The 12,170-nt window shown below is 50.4% G+C and overlaps 1 protein-coding gene across 14 annotated transcripts in view; it reads left to right on the forward strand.

Annotated features, from left to right (window-relative positions):
* The window catches only part of SGMS1 (sphingomyelin synthase 1), a 271,961-nt gene that overhangs the window by 34,758 nt on the left and 225,033 nt on the right, over positions 1 to 12,170 (forward strand). For 2 of the 14 annotated variants that reach the window (XM_032430258.1, XM_032430261.1), the window contains exon 1: positions 8,869 to 10,186. The exons of 11 other annotated variants lie outside the window; for them this stretch is intronic. The gene's annotated coding sequence lies outside the window, so the exon portion shown is untranslated. Of the gene's footprint in view, positions 1 to 8,868; positions 10,187 to 12,170 lie in introns of those variants that run through there. One more of the 14 variants, XM_032430260.1, reaches the window with a different exon arrangement.

Consider the following 12,170-nt stretch of genomic DNA (forward strand, 5'->3'; position numbering starts at 1 on the left):
GATGTAATGTATGGGGATTAACATAACAATAAAAAAATTAAAAAAAAAAAAAAAGAAAAAGAAAAAGGAGAGTTGAGAAGACCGACCATTGTTTTCCTCACGAAACTGGAAACCGTAGGCTTCACTGCTTTGGGTAAGAAGAAGGTGTTCTGAAACAAATTTGAGGAGAGGCCAAAGCACCTGATCTGTGGCATTAGAAAAACTAGATCTTCTATCCTTCTAAGAGGGAGCCCTTTCGCCCAGAACTCCAGCCTCAGGGGCGTTTAATTTGTCAAGGCCAGCTCATTAAGGTTGACTTCCTCAGGCTCTGGTTTTGCGTCTGGAGAGGGGTCGTCAGTACTAATGTGCACACGAGGACCACGTGGTAGAGCGAGTTGTGGTTTAGAAAGAGTATCAGCATGATTCTCTTGGTTGCAAGTGACGGAAAAGCAAAGTGTCTGTCAGTGAAAGAAGCATTGTTGACTCGGGTAGCTAGCTGATAGCCGGCGGCAGATCTCACTTCAGGAAGGGCTTGTCACAGGAGCTACATGATGTCATAGGGTCCTCGGTGGGTGCCTTCTCGGGCTGCAGACGGTGGCCCCCCGGCAGCTTCAGGTCCACACTGTTCAGGGATCCTCCGGGACCGGGCCAAGGGCCTGTCCTGATGGGGTTGTGCACTTTGTGCTGAGAGCCTGAGGTCAGCATGTTGGTTCAGCTGAGGATGAAGCCCTGAGTCAGGGCAGTGCGGGATGCTTCCCTCCAGAAATCGGCCTGGTTTCCTGCAGGCTTGGTGGGTGCTGGCATAGTAATAATAATAATAGTAATAAATGCATCTTTTTATGTTTGCAAATTATTTTTTTTAAAGATTTTATTTATTTATTTGACAGAGAGAGACACAGCGAGAGAAGGAACACAAGCAGGGGCAGTGGGAGAGGGAGAAGCAGGCCTCCCTCTGAGCAGGGAGCCCGATGCGGGGCTCGATCCCAGGACCCTGGGATCATGACCTGAGCGGAAGGCAGACACTCAATGACTGAGCCACCTCGCGCCCCTGCAAAGCATTTTTAGGTGTGTTCTCTTGTGAGACCTGAGAGGAGCATCAGGAAGGCGGGATAAAGAAGTGATTAAGAACCCGGATGCTGGGGCCAGGTTGCGTGGGTTCGGTTATTAGCCACAGACGATTTTGACACATTACTTAACCTCTTGTGTGCCCCAGTCTCCTGAACCGTGCCACGGGGTTGAAGGTATCCACCCGCGAGGGCTCTGGGAAGGGCTGAATAATGGATATGTGCTGGGCACTTAGAACAGTGCCTGATACATGCTAGTCTATCACTTGTGAATCTTCAAAACAGGCCCGCCAGCAGAGTGTCTTCATGTGACGGGTGAGGCACCGAAGTCCAGAGTCATGTGACCTGTAAGGGTGACACCTGCTGTCAGGTCTCCTGACTTCTTGTGCCCATGCTGGTCTTTGTAAGGATTATGGGGGCGTTTGGAGTAATAATAAGTCCAGGGAGCAGAGAGGGAAATTCTCCTTGGTTCCAGAACAGTAGCCTGCTGTTTGGACGTACCTAAGTGTGCAGGAAGCATTGCTAATGTGCTCATGTGCAGTTTGGTCTTCGGGTTCCCCTACACCGAGTGCCCCCAGGCATGTTTTGGGAGCATCACGACGAGGAAATCCATGCTCCCGGTGTTCCATGGTGGCGGGCAACATGCTCGGGAGAGTCAGCCATATCCAGGGTTGGCACTCACCCTGGAAATGTTGGCTGATTGTTTAATGAGATCCAGCGTTAGGATCTCCAAGGAAGCTAAGATTTCTGTGGCCAGGAGGTGACTTGACCCTGCAGCCTGGGGTGAAGACATGGCTTCTGTTGGGGAGAGGCTTGGGCCACCCCAGAATGCTGCCTCACCAGTTTCTTCATTAAGAATATCGTCCCACAGGGGCGCCTGGGTGGCTCAGTTGGTTAAGCGGCTGCCTTCGGCTCAGGTCATGATTCCGGGGTCCTGGGATCGAGCCCCGCATCGGGCTCCCCGTTCAGCGGAGAGCCTGCTTCTCCTTCTCCCTCTGCCTGCAGCTCTACCTACTTGTGCTCTCTCTCTATCTCTCTGTCAAATAAATAAACAAAATCTTAAAAAAAAAAAAAAAAAAAGAATATCGTCCCACAGTGTTGAGAATGTCTTGTGGAGAAATTATTCAGATTGACTTCTTGAAGGAGGCTTGCCCTGGGTACTCAGACCTCGCTATGACCCAGACGTCTGAGGAGGGTCATGCTGCTTTCTGAGGACAAAGACAGCGATTTCTTTGTACTGTGGACTCAAGACACTGGAAACTTAGGAGTATCGCTGTGGGTAATCTGTAATACACCCCAAAGATGCAGCTGTCCATGCAAGGGAATACATGGTGGGGCCTGCAGTTTGGGGGCTCCCTGTAGGGGCTTTTGGAGAAACACGGTGCTGCTCAAAATTTCCAGAGCTGGCTTCGTGGCCAGACCCACGCGTTTGGCCCCGCAGCGGCCTTGGCCTGTGCCCACCCTGCTGCTCGCCGCCCGGCATGTGGGAGGCGCTCAGATATTTCTTGAATGAACAGATCTGTCTGAACTGCGCCTTTGTCTTCAGTTCGGGTTTCTGTTGACAAGAAGTTGTTTACCATGTGGATGTCTTTGGGAATTAAAGCTTCAAGCCCTCCGTTACCTCCTGTGTCTGAACACGCTGCCTTCTGTTGTCTCTTTACACGAAGGAGGTGCTGTTTTGAGTATTGATTCCAACACCTGGTTTTACAATGACACTTACAGTCCAAAGAACCCAACCCTGTTCAGAGAATAAAGGGATTAGCTGCTAATTCTGTAGAAACGACCCTTGGTTTGCCAAATGCTTGTGGGAATCATAATAGGTTCTGAGATTTAATCCTACTTACTTTGTTCTCAGTTCCTTGGGAGCTTTTTGCCGTGCTAAGTAGTCTGGGATTAAATATTAGTAGTTTATTCACTTTTTTTTTTTTTTTAAAGATTTTGTTTATTTATTTGACAGAGAGAGATATACAGCGAGAGAGAGAACACAAGCAGGGGGAGTGGGAGAGGGAGAAGCAGGCTTCCCACAGAGCGGGGAGCCCAATGCGGGGCTCGATCCCAGGACCCTGGGATCATGACCTGAGCCGAAGGCAGACGCTTAACGACTGAGCCACCCAGGCGCCACCTCACTTTTTTTTTTTAAATATTTTATTTATTAGAGAGAGAGAGATAGCAAGAGCAGGAACACAAGCAGGGGGAGTGGGAGAGGGAGAAGCAGGCTTCCTGCCAAGCAGGGAGCCTGATGTGGGGCTCGATCCCAGGACCCTGGGATCATGACCTGAGCCAAAGGCAGACGCTTAACGACGGAGCCACCCAGGCACCCCAGTTTCTTCACTGTCTTAACTTGACCCCTTTTTATAGGTGGAAATCCTGGTCAGCCCTGTTTCCTGAATGTCAGCAACGGAAGATTCTTGTGATGATTATCCTACTTAGTATTCTCAACAATGCCGTGACCCCACTGTGGCCAAGCCTGTGCGTGGTGGAGTGACTGCAGGCTTGCTTGTACCACTCACACACAGTCTGCCGCCGTGGGTAGGGGCCGGGCCAGCCAGCGGCGCTCCAGCTGCTTGGGGGACGGAGTCTCCTGAGGACTTTCAAAGTGTGCCATGTCCAGGTCCATAACCTCCCCCAGCCTTCTCCTCCTGTGCTCTTATTTTCTCCGGCTAGGGTCTTAGAACCCTTGAAGCAGAACAGTGATTCTTAAAATTGGTTCCCAGAACAGGGACATCAGCGTGGCCTAGTCACATGTCAGGGGGTAGACATTCTTTTTTTTTTTTTTTTTTTTAATTTTATTTATTTATTTGAGAGAGAGAGCATGAGTAGGGGGGTAGGGGCAGAGGCAGAGGGACAAGCAGACTCTCCACTGAGCAGGGAGCCCGACGTGGGGCTCGATCCCAGGACCCTGGGATCATGACCTGAGCCGAAGGCAGAAGCTTAATCCACTGAGCCACCCAGGCGCCCAGGGGTAGACATTCTTAAGTCCCAGGCAAACCTACTGGATCAGGGTCCTGCGGGTGAGGTCTAGCGAACCGTGTTTTAATGAGCCTTCCAGGTGATGCTGTTTCTGTTTTATTTATTTTTATTTTATTTTATTTTACTTTTTAAAAATCTTTTTAAAAGATTTTATTTATTTGTTTGACAGAGAGAGAGACAGCAAGAGAGGGAACACAAGCAGGGGGAGTGTGAGAGGGAGAAGCAGGCTTCCCGCTGAGCAGGGAGCCTGATGCGGGTCTCGATCCCAGAACCCTGGGATCACGACCCGAGTCAAAGGCAGACGCTTAACGACTGAGCCACCCAGGCGCCCCGATGCTGCTTCTGTTTTAATTGAATCAGACATATAACATCAAAGTTACTCTCTTGACCACTTTGAGCATACAGTTCAGTATTGTTAAGTTTATTCACTTTGGACAGATCCCCAGAAGGCTTCATCTTGCAGAGCTGAAACTGTACCCATCCACCCTCCTCCCCTCGCCCCTGGTGACACCATTCTACTTTTTCTGTGACTTCGACTACTCAGGACACCTCATGTAAATGGAGCACCAGACGATTCTTGGGCACAGTCAAGTTTGAGAGCCACTGAGGTCCAAAATCTGACCGGCTCATCCCCCTCTAGATCCTCACCCACGCCATTCACAGCAGCTGAACCATAAACTGTGAACACACCTGTGCGTGTGCCCTTTCTGCGCCCGTCTCTGCCACCTTGTCCCTCTGTGTCGCTTTGGTCAAGTTACTTGACTCCCTTCAACCTGACTTGTGGAGTTTGGTAAAAGGGATTAGACACATGGGAAAGTATTTTGTAAGTCAGCAGGTGGTACAAGGTTCACATACTAAGTGCACGCTAGACCACTCCTCTCTTTTTTGGGTTCGTGTTTGTTTTTACTGAAATTGTACCAGCTTGGTTCTTAAAAGGTTATGTAGTCCCACAGCACCTCGTGTCCCCTTTATGCTGATGCTCTCCCCCCCACCCCCTCTCTTGTTTGGTGTTTATTTATCTTCTGCCACATGGGCAGGAGTCACGGATGCGCTCACGGTAGGCCCCTGTATCTGCAGTCAGCCGTGGTCCAGAAGCAGATGATCCTCCTTTGAGAGGTCAGGGTCAGTCGTCACCTAACACCTGGCCACAGCACCTGCATCACCCCCTCACTTCATCTCATCCCGCGGGCATTTTACCATCTCGCACCATCACCAGAAATCTGGGTGCGGCACAGCAAGGTATTTTGAGAGAAAGAGAGAGAAAGCACACTCACTTAACTTTCATTACAGTCTGTTGTTACAATTGTTCCATTTTAGCATGAGTTCTTGTTGTTAATCTCTTACTGTGCCTGATTTAGAAATTACACCTTATCCTAGGTATGTGTGTGTGGGAGAACACATGGGGTGTCTAGGGTTCGGTGCCGTCTGAGCTTTCAGGTACCTGCTGGGGTCTTGGAACGCGTCCCCCGCAGGTGAGGCGAGGCTACTGTGTAGTATACATGGATTACTTGAACTTTCCTGCACATAGATTTTTTCTTGGATTTAATCACTGTCTTGTGTTTTTAAATTAAATTTCTTTTTTTTTTTAATTTTAGAGAGGGAGAGAGAGAGCAGGGGGAGGGGCAGAAGGAGGGAGAAAATCTCAAGCAGACTGTCCACTGAGCATGGAGCCCAGCGCGGGGCTCGGTCTCATGACCCTGAGATCATGACTTGAGCCGAAACCAAGAGTTGGATGCTCAACTGATGGAGCCACCCAGGCGCCCTCATATAAATTGTTTTGTTTTAAAAAATGTGTGTACTGATCACTAATTTGTGAATGTGAATCTGCTCCCAATATCTTAAGACTTGAGGTATTTCAGTTTTATTTTGTGGACAGAGTCAGTGCTGGAGGCTGGTGCCCAGTGAGATCCAGACAGCTGCCCCTTCAGGCCTGCTGGGCACCACAGCTCCACACGGGCTCTTCCTTCAACACCGCTCTGGGGTTTCTTGGATCCTTCTCCTGGACTGGCTTCTCTGTTTCCCTCACTTCATGTTCTCTCTTTCCCTCACTTCATGTTCTCTCTTTTCTCCATTTACTCCCTTGTTGTGGCGGACCACATCTTCTGGAACCTTCCTAACAAATTACATGTGACAGGTAAGACTTTGGAGTTGTTCGTCACGTTCGTATTTAGTTGACAGTCTGGCTGGGTGTGGAAGTCCCACTTGGACGTCTGCAAACCCCAGAGCGGGGAGGGCTGGCTCCTTGTCCTCTGGCTTCCGGTGCAGATGGAGAGAAGCCTCACACCTGATGCCCGGCCCCTTGTCGGGCTGACTTTTCCTTTTCTCTGGGACTCTTCGTTCTTCTCTTTATCTTCAGTGTTCTGAAATGTCCTGAGAACATTCCTTGGTGGGAGGGTCTCTTTTCATTTATTGTGCTGAGATCCCCATGGGCACCCTCAGGCTGGAAACTCATGTCCTTTGTTTTTAGAAATTCTCTCCAAGTCATTAATGATCTCCCCTCCTCTTCTCTGTTCTTTCCCTCCGATGTTCCCATCAGTGCGGGCTCACCTGTCCTGCAGCTACCTTGGTTTTGCTCCCATTTTTTTTCACGGAGTATTTTCTCAACTTCACTTTCTCATCTTCCGTTAACGTTTTCATGTTTTCTGGTTTTATTTTCTGACCACTCTGTTTCTCCTGGTGGCTGTTCTCTGGATGCTTCTGTTTTGCAGAATCTTGTGATTTCAGGACAGAGTATTTTCTCTTAGTTCTCTGAGGGGATTAATCCTATATTTTTTCCTTTCTTTTTTTTTTTTTTTTTTTTTTTTAAAGATTTTATTTATTTATTTGAGACAGAGAGAATGAGAGAGAGAGAGAGAGAGAGCACATGAGATGGGGGAGGGTCAGAGGGAGAAGCAGACTCCCTGCCGAGCAGGGAGCCCGATGCGGGACTCGATCCAGGGACTCCAGGATCATGACCTGAGCCGAAGGCAGTCGCTTAACCAACTGAGCCACCCAGGCGCCCTAGTTTTTCCTTCTTTTTGAAGCTTTTTTTCTTTCCCCCCTTGCATAGTTTAATTTCTGTTATGTTGCTTTCTTGCCCCTCCCATTTCTGGCTTTCATGTTAGATACTTGCTCTGTGTGCCTGGTGATCCTTGAGTGTCTGCTCTTGCTTGAGAACGAGGCTTCCCCAGTGGGAAGATTTGGGCTCTTGCGTCTGCCAAGTCTGTTGCCAACATCTATTTGCCTTCTAGCTCTGAACCGTCTAAACTTTTAACCTCTCCTATTGTCTCTGTCCCTGTGGCTTTATGCTTTTAAAAGCATTAATTGTTCTTGTTTGGGGGTTTTAGGAGGCAGACGGACTGTGTGTTCATTTCTCTGTCTTTAACAGGAAGTCTTTGTGGAGTCTTACCGAACTCCAGGGCAGGGCTGGTAGGGTTGGTGTTTGCTCACCAGCCGGGAGCGGCGAGCCTTCCCTGGCGTTCTCTTATTTTTAAGGCGTGATGTATATTTAGATGGTCTCAGCAGAGACCCCGGCTTTCCTGGTAACTCTGCAGTAGCTGCCTCCTCTCTCTTTTTTTTTTTTTTTAATAAGATTTTATTTATTTATTTGAGAGAGAATGAGAGAGAGCGAGTACATGAGAAGGGGGAGGGTCAGAGGGAAAAGCAGACTCCCTGCCGAGCAGGGAGCCCGATGCGGGACTCGATCCAGGGACTCCAGGATCATGACCTGAGCCGAAGGCAGTCGCTTAACCAACTGAGCCACCCAGGCGCCCTAGCTGCCTCCTCTCTTAGTGAAAGGCTTTCATCTCAGATATAAAGTACCAGTCAATTTATAAATAAATAGGCTTTGAGACAAAAAATAAGAATCCTTAAAAAAGAAAAGATCTTTGTTGATGTTTCTAAAAGGAATTTTCCGAGCGTAAGTGCATAATCCTTAGATTAAAATGCAGCTGACACATTAAGCCTTCTTACATAGAAAGCGGAATAATAGGCTTTAATGCCGTTTGTCCTTGACCACCCACAAAGGGTGCTCCCGTGGGACAGACAGGCTGGACAGAAACACGGCCTGGAGAGTTAGGCTGTATTTGTGATTGCAATCCCTAGTAAATGCTTCAACAGAACCCTCACGCTCAGATCGTCAGAGGGGCCTCAAAAACTCTGGTAAAAAGGGAACCTGAATTCTGAGAGCAGGTGTCTAGCGAAATTAAGCAGTTTTTAGGAGGGCAGTGTGGTTCTTTTAAGAGAGGCTGATGACCTGGGATTATTTCACGATGTGGCCCTGTGGTGACACGTGGCTGCTTTGTGTCCTCCCTGCGTGTTGGACGTGTCCTCTGTGGAGCACTCCCCCTCCACCCCCCAGCAGTGAATGGCACCGCCTGATAACCCGCTGGTGGCTCCTGGCTCCTGGCCCTGGGGGCGACAAGATAGCAGCGTCAGGGGACCTGCGGCTCTGGGCTCGGGGCGGTAACAGCCCTTCTGTCCCTGCTGACCTCACCACCCCCCCCCGCACCCCCCCCAGACGAAGGGAAGGGCCTCTTGGCCTCCGTGCTGACCCCTGTGGAAGCTTCCCCAAGACGCTCACTTCTCCTCTCCAGGGAGGGCTGCGGGCAAAACCAGAGACTGCTTTCTCCTTAAAAGCATTGACTTGTGATTGCTCTGTAACCTTTGGAGGAAGTCAGATTCATAGACTTCCGAAGCTTAGAAAGTCCCTTACTCTTGTTCTTTTTTTTTTTAAGATTTTATTTATTTATTTGACAGAGACAGCGAGAGCAGGAACACAAGCAGGGGGAGTGGGAGAGGGAGAAGCAGGCTTCCCGCGGAGCAGGGAGCCCGATGCGGGGCTCGATCCCAGGACCCTGGGACTACGACCTGAGCGGAAGAGAGCCACCCAGGCGCCCCATCTCTTACTCTTGTTCTTAAAACCACTGACCATCTTGGGGCCCTTCTCGTTTCGGTCTTGAGGTGGAGCTACAGAGAATGGGAAGCCCGGTCCTGCAGAGATGCCTGCTTGTTTGCCGAGTGTGGAAAACCAGCAACTGTGAATGCACTGTGGATTCCTGCAGGTTAGGGAGGGACCCTCTCTGTGGAGCCAGCAACCCCTCTCCTCCTCTGTGTCCTTGTGTCTCTCCCTCGTGCCCTCCTACGCCGTCCCTTGTCTCTTCGAGTGTCTGGGAGCAAGGGAATTCTTGGAGCTGTGTCTGTGACTCGGGCAGGGAGCAGAGCTGGTGGGGCTGAGGGCACACGATGACAGGTGAGCTGACCAACGTGCGGGCGAGGTTTCCCCGAGTTCTGTCAGCCTCGTGGCTGGTTAGAGCTGGTGCCTCTGCCACAATGTCCACTTTCCAAGCTCCTGCCCAAGTATGAGCGGAATATTTCCTTGCTTACCCTCAGCTTCACCGAAGCACCCTAAGGCTTCTGAAAGACTTTTTTAAATTCTGAGGGTCAGCAAAGGAAAATAAACCTTTTCTTAAATTAAGTTAAGTTTATTTATTTATTTATTTTTAATTAAAAGCAGAACCACAAGCATTCTTTGCAGAAAACATGGTTTCAGGCCTCGGCCAGAGCTAGCTTGCTCCCAGGGCATGAGGCCCTAGGTCTGTGCCGTTCTTTGTAGATTGCTAGAAAAGAGTGCGGGAGGAATCAGACATTTACAGTTTGCAGGTGATTTAGATTATGTGGCAGCCGTCATGTAAATGGCCACCGTGATGTTGCACTTTGCGTGTGTATCGATTCCAGTTTGTAGTGATCACACGCGTGCCCTACAGTGTAAGCGGGTGATGCCAGGAACAGTGATGCCGGCGAAGGAAGAGTTACATTTCTGAGCTTGCTGATTTTGTGACTCCAAACCTGTATGAGACAGACCCCAGCTTTGTCATTTGTGATTTCAGATTGCCCTGAACAGGCCCCCTCGTCGGGTTGAGAATTTTAACCACTTCGTTGCTTCCCTGTGGAAAAAATTGCTCTTCAGACAGAGCGTGAATGAAATATTCTGTCCATTGTGGGACACCCCCTGCTCTCGGAGGGGGAGGAGAAGAAAGGGCGGCATTTATGGAATTCGGCGATTCTGCTCAAAGGCGTGTGTTCCTCCGGCTGCAGCTGGGGTGGCCACTGGAAGGAGAGAGGGACGGGGGAGGCTGAGAGGCTCTGACATCGGTGTCCTCGGTGAGGGGTTTCAGAGGTTGCTGGCTTCTCACGTAAGACCCCGGTATTTGGTGCCTTTTGTGGGGGCCACGGTTGTAACATTGAGAGATTCGCTGTTGAGTCCATAATGGGGGTGGGGTCTCACCTGCGGATGAGCTGCTTTAGCATGTCCGTCCCCCACCTTCTTGTGGGGTGTCTCTCGGGTCAGAAACTGGTGCCCAGTGAGAATGCTGGCTGGGTCGTGGGGTTACCAGCTGGGGGTCCCCTGGTCTCTAACGTGGGAAGTGTGATGCTCCTGAGATGGTGCTCTAGTGGAGGGTGGTGCTCGGCGGGGAGGCGGAATGGGGCTGGGGCCCTGGGAGCCAAATAGCTCTGGGAAGATCAGAAGCATGTGGTTTTTGAGATGAACGGTTATACTCCTTCGCTTTATTTTTCGTTTGGTTTCCTGTAGAACTTAGAAAAGGCCCTCAGAAGGCGCTGGAAATGTTTTTGCCATCGCTTTCGGGGTCGAGTGTGGGCCCTGGAGCCCGAGCGTGGTGCTGCCGGCAGCAGTGCTCCCTGGGGAGGGGCTTTCAGGAAAGCTTTCTGGAAGGTTCCCGGTCAGCGTTCCAAGCTCTGGGTTGCGTTCTGCTTTAATGATGGAGGCAGGTCCTGTGGTTTGTTCCCCTAACCTGCACACCAAGAGAGGAGAATGAGGAGGGAGAGGACAAGAGCTTATACAGAAAGGGCAGAAGAGCAGAACAAAAAGATCTCTTTCCAACTGGCAGACATCCACAACTTGTTTGTATTTCGTTTAAAAAGTTAACAAACAAGTGGGCATTCTCTGCAGTACTGTGTTTCCTACTAATTTTGGCAAGGTTGCAGTCTTGGTTTTAGCAGTGGAAACTGCTCTTCAAGTGTGTGTGCGCGTGCGTGTGTGTGTGTGTGTGTATTTTTTTCTTTCCAACCACCCAGTATGCAGAGCAGATGACTGTGATGCTCTGGTTGAGGGGTCCCTTCTGTCATCTGTCTCCACCCCCCCCCACCCCCCCGCCATTTACACCTTCAGCATACTGCCCAGAATCCTTGAATCTGGTGAATTCTGTCATTTTATGGGCAGGGTGTTGTGCATTTTGACCCTTTTGTTCCAGTAAGTGAGAATGTTGGGGGTATAAGCGGTGGAAAGGGTCCCACTGAACCTTGATTCCTCCGGTATTTGGGAAACCCCATGTATGCAGTATCCTAGCATCCTTGCTTATGAATCTAATCCCATGGTCGTAGTTTCAGGAGTTACTTCATTTTGACTAGAAGAAGGGATGTGAGCTCAGAAGAGGTGGTCCTTGCCGTCAAACCTGAATTTCCCCAACACGACGTGGTCAGCTGGCTGGGGGACGCCTAGCGCATTTCTCTTGCTAGTTAAAGAGATGATGTCGGGGTCAGAACGTCTACAGAATGCACGGCAGTGGTAGTTTCTCTCTGATTTTCCTGTGTGGCTGTTCAGTTGTTGTTGGTGAGTGGTGTGCAAGAGCCCTAGACGGGTCTGGGTATAAATTCCAGCTTCTTGGCTGTGACCATGGGGAAGTTACATCACCTTATAAACCCTGGTTTTCCGGGCATCTTTCCCCAGAGGCTCACAGTTTCCAGGCCTTTGCCAGTGTAAAACTGTTTTAAGAAATGGAGCCCGGCGTTCCAAGGTCAGCAGAAAACCCTGAGAGCGAGCCCATACACCCAGACTTCCCATTCACGTCACTGCTGCGTCTGCAGGTGTCTCAGGCTGCACGTTCTTGTCCCGGACAGAGAGACTCCGCCTCAGCGCTCCATAGATTTGGTTCCCTCACTCACGTACGGGAGGGGGAGCCGGGAATGCAGATGGGAGGTTGTGTGTCGGGTGTTTTCCCAGTAACGGTCAGGAAGCATGGCTGGGAATTATGAATGGGGTGGACGTGGTGGGGTCGGGGGGGGGGGGGGGGGCCCCGGGCCGGGGGTGGGGGGGGGGGGCGGCCGGGGGGGCTAGGGGGGGAAAGGGGGGGGGGCGCTGAGCGTCTTCCGCGGGGTCGA

The sequence above is a fragment of the Phoca vitulina genome, unplaced genomic scaffold, assembly GCF_004348235.1.
Source record: "Phoca vitulina isolate PV1807 unplaced genomic scaffold, GSC_HSeal_1.0 scaffold43, whole genome shotgun sequence".
Lineage (NCBI taxonomy): Eukaryota > Metazoa > Chordata > Mammalia > Carnivora > Phocidae > Phoca > Phoca vitulina.